Raw genomic sequence first — 4,873 nt, 5'->3', positions numbered from 1 at the left:
TCGACCCGGCCGCGGCGGCTGGCGCAAGGCATCTCAACCTGGCGCAACCTTGGCTTCCCCAACAAGCCAACCCACCCGTGGCGTCCATGGCAACCCAGCCATAGGTCAGCTCCCGTCCCATCTAGGCCGTACGATGGGACGAGACCTCAATCACTGGTGATCAAGACTACAGCACCCCCGCCCATGCCCGTGGTCAGCCAGAGCGTGGCAACAGTGCCCCTTACCTACCCGCTGACTAGGGCTGGCATGGCAATAGTGTCCCGCCCTTACCGCTAGGGACAGCAAGCAGCGGCCTGACGGAGAACACTGTGCGCGGCCCGACTCGGCCACGCCATGACAATCGACAAGACGGCGCATAGTCCCCCTAGGCACGCGGGGCCCGCACCTAGGGGAACCCGGCGAACCACAAGCCCCCAAGCGAGACCCAGCTCGGTACCCCGGACACCGACAATACGGACCCACCGACTCGGCATATTACCATTGTAACCCTGGGTGGGTTGGTCTATAAACCCCCCAATAGTCCACGCCTATAGAGGCATGATGAAATGAAGGAGATCCATCCATCGATCATAGACACCACCCTCGGCACGACCATAAGCAAGCAAGCAAGATAGGACTAGCCACTACATAGCAACACCAAGGAGAAGGAGCCGCCGGAGCCTTGGACAGTCTCCTTCCTCCTCCAAATAGCTCCAGGAGCGACATTGTACTATCAGCTATCCAACTAAACTCGGCAGGACTAGGGGTGTTATCTCTCCGGAGAGCCCCGAACCTGGGTATGTCCGGCGTCCCGCGCCCGTGCATATCAACCTCGCCTCCGAATCCCACCAGCGCCCTCAAACCTCCTCCTCTCTTTAGCCATCCCTTGGCATCTGCCATGCGGCCACCACGACAGTTGGCGCCCACCATGGGGCTGTTCGAGGAACTGGCCGGAAGCATGCGTCGGACGGGGCCCGTCTCCTACTCCGACGAGTCCGTCGCTCTGGTGGACGATGTCATCGGCGCGCTCGCCGCCTCCTTCACCGCACTGCGCATCTCCGACGCGCTCGCGGCCGACGAGTACCCCAGCGGGGTGCTCTGCTACTCCGACTCCCTGCTTTCTCTCAGCGGCGGATTCACCACCGGGGGGATGGACGCCCACGTGGAGGTCTTCGTCACCGACGATGGCGCCTCTTCCTCGTCGAGCAAGGCGAGAAGAGCCGCCGAAGCCGCAGCCGCCACGGCTCGGACGGAGCCGTCCGACCCTCTGCGCGCTGCGATGCAGAGCCTCTGCATTCCCATCGGCACCGACGTCGACGCCACCAACATTGCTGAAGCCCGAACCCAGCTCGAGGACAGGCGCCAGCAAATGCTGGACCTGTCCGAGACGCTGGCCGCCACCAGACGCCGCCTGGAAGCTGCTCAGATGGAGCACGACGCCGCTCACGGGTTCACGCCCGCCGCGGCCGAGCCAAGCCGGGCCGCCGATACTCGCGCCCAGGGAGGAGCGATTAGCCGGGCCTTCGGCGTCGGCCGGACCGTCTACGAGACCCCAGTCAAGAACATGCGCGCTGCCGAGGGAGCCGCGGTCGGCCTCGACCAACTCGCGGGCGAGGAGCTCAAGGAGCGCATCGGGCGAATGCGCGAGCTCCTACGCGCCGCCAACACCCAGCAGGATCGCCTCAACCAGCTCGCCAAGCCGGCGGGGTCCGGCTCCGCCCGCCTTGGCGGACCCGGCGAACTCCTGCACACGGCCTCTTCGCCGCCCGGCAAGGCACACTCCGGCCAGGGCCGGACCCGGTGCAACCCGGCTGGCACCACCGCCGACGCTCTGGGCAACGAGCCCGCCCCAGAAACCCAGCGCGGACCCGGCCAGCCTGGCCGGCGTCCGGCTCTAGCCGACCCGGCCCCTCGGGGCCTGGCCGCCAGTCCACTCGGCCCGCGCGCCATCGATGACCCGACGCGCGCCACCGCCTCAATTAGCTCGCTTGCTCCATGGAGGTGGAGGAGAGCGGCGCTATCAGGCCGGCATGTTTCGGCCCACGCATCCGGTTCGTGCTTCCCCGCGACACCCCCAAGTACAATGGGACCATGAAGCCAGAAGACTGGCTCACCGACTACACCACGGCCATTGGCATCACCGGTGTAAATCGTTGTCTCGCCGTGCACTATGCACCGCTCATGCTCCAAGGATCGGCTCGCAGATGGTTGAACAGCCTGCCGATGGGCAGCATCAACGCATGGGTCGATTTCGAGGAGGCATTTGTCCGCAACTTCACGGGGACGTATAGGCGACCCGGTCGCCCCAGTCAGCTCGCCATGTGCGTACAGGGGCCGATGGAGACCGGCCGCGAGTACCTTGCACGCTGGACCGAGCTCCGGAACAGCTGTGAGGGCGTCCATGAAGTCCAGGCAATCCAATACTTCGTCAGCGGGTGCCGAGACGGCACCCTCCTCAAGCACAAGCTTCTACGCTCCGAGCCGGCCACCATGGCCGCGCTCATGGTGACGGCTGACAAGTACGCCAACGCCGACTCCGCCATGAAGATCCAAGTGGCGCTGGACGAGGCCGGCAAGGCGAAGCCGATCCCTCCACAGAAGACGGCCGGCGAAGGCAGCCGACAGCAGCACCACTAGAAAAACAAGCGCAAGGCCGAGCAGCCGGCGCAATGTCATGACAACCGGCTCGTCGCGGCCGCCGAACCCGCGGCGGACCCGGCAGCAAAGCACCGGCAGATTGGCAAGATGGTGTGGCAACCCGCCATGAGCTTTGAAGAGATGCTTGATGCTCTATGCAAGCACCACAGCGGTGCTAGACCCTCCACACACATGCTTCGACAGTGCGCCATCACCAAGCGCATCATGAGGGGCGACGTCCCGCCTCCTCCGGCTCCGGCTCCGGCTCCAGGCACGGGACAGACGCCTCCGCCTCCACCACCGCCCCCCGTCGGCGGCGCGATGCGGAACGACGCCTACCCGGACCAGAACACGGCCTACATCGTCTTCACCAGCCTCGGCGATGACAAGCACAACAAGCGCCTCCTCCAGCAGGAGGTGAACACCGTTGTTCCGGCCAAGACGGATTACATGCATTGGTCAGAGCGCCTGATCACCTGGACCCGGGAGGATCACTCGGCAGTCATGCCGAGCCCGGGTGGATACGCCCTCATCCTCAACCCTACAATCATCGCACGACGCACCTGCAAGTTCTCCCGAGTCCTCATCGACGGCGGCAGCAGCATCAACATCCTCTACCGCGACACGACGACCAAGCTCGGCCTCAAGGCCGAGGACCTGGAGCCAACCCGGACCGTCTTCCACGGTATCGTACCCGGCCTCTCCTGTTCACCCATCGGCCGGGTCCGGCTCGACGTCCTGTTTGGCGACAGCAGCCACTTCCGATGCAAACCGATCTGGTTCGAGGTGGTGGACCTATCCAGCGCGTACCATGCGCTGCTGGGCCAGCCCGCGCTCGCCAAATTCATGGCGGTTCCCCACTACGCGTACCTGAAGATGAAGATGTCGGGTCCCAAGGGCCTCATTATTGTCATCGGCGACTACCGCAAGTCTGTGGAGTGCACCCGAGACGGTGCCAAGCTGGCCGAGTCGCTGGTCATTGCCGAGGAGTGGCGCCAGCACAACCGGATCGTCGGCCTGGCCGGCGAGGCCTCCGACGCGTCGATCCCGACCCTGGACCTGGCCGATGAGGCCGCCTTCAAGCCCTCCAAGGAAACGAAGAAAGTGAAGCTGAACCCGGAAGACCCCAGCTGCAGCAAGTATGTTGTCGTAGGCGCCCGCCTCGATAGCAAATAGGAAGGCGAGCTCGTCGACTTCCTCCGTGAGAATTGGGATATCTTCGCATGGACCCCCAAAGACATGCCGGGTATCCCGAGGAAGTACGCCGAGCATAAACTCCACGTCCGCAAGGACGCCAAGCCTGTCCGTCAACCCCTCCGTCGATTTTCTAAAGAGAAGAGAAGAACCATTGGTGAAGAGGTCGCCAAGCTCTTGGCGGCCAGCTTCATAATGGAAGTGTTTCACCCCGAGTGGCTGGCAAACCCAGTCCTCGTCGTGAAGAAGAACAAGACCTGGCGCATGTGTATCGACTACACCAGCCTCAACAAGGCCTGTCCAAAGGATCCGTTCGCCCTCCCGTGGATCGACCAAGTCATCGACTCGACCGCCGGGTGCGAGCTGCTGTCCTTCCTGGACGCCTACTCCGGCTGTCACCAGATCAAGCTGGACCCGTTCGATGCCATGAAGACGTCCTTCATCACGCCCTTCGGAGCGTAATGCTACATCACCATGTCGTTCGGGTTGAAGAACGCCGGCACCACCTTCCAACGCTGCATGCAGAAGTGCCTGCTACCGCAACTCGGCAAGAACATCCACGTATACGTGGACGATATCGTGGTGAAGACCAAGCAGCACCTCACGCTCCTCGATGATCTGAAGGAAACATTCGCCAACCTCCATGAATACAAGGTCAAGCTCAACCCGGAAAAATGCGTCTTCGGCATCCTAGCCGGAAAGCTTCTCGGTTTCCTTGTCTCGGAACGCGGCATCGAGGCGAACCCGGAGAAGATCAAGGCCATCGAGCGCATGCGCAAGCCGACCCGGCTGCGCGACGTCCAGAAGTTCACAGGCTGCCTGGCCTCGGTCAGCCGGTTTCTCAGCCGACTAGGCGAGAAGGCGCTGCCCCTGTACCAGTTAATGAAGAAAACAAGCCCGTTCGAGTGGAACGGCAAGGCGGACGAAGCTTTCCAAGACCTCAAGCTCATGCTCTCCACCGCACCCGTCCTGGCCGCACCGACCGACAAGGAGCCGCTGTTTCTCTACATAGCCGTGACCTCGCGGGCGGTCAACACGGTGCTGGTGGTCGAGCGACCGGAGA

The sequence above is a fragment of the Triticum aestivum genome, chromosome 7B (genome assembly GCF_018294505.1).
Source record: "Triticum aestivum cultivar Chinese Spring chromosome 7B, IWGSC CS RefSeq v2.1, whole genome shotgun sequence".
In the NCBI taxonomy this organism is placed as follows: Eukaryota; Viridiplantae; Streptophyta; class Magnoliopsida; order Poales; family Poaceae; genus Triticum; species Triticum aestivum.
This window is presented reverse-complemented; position numbering follows the sequence as displayed.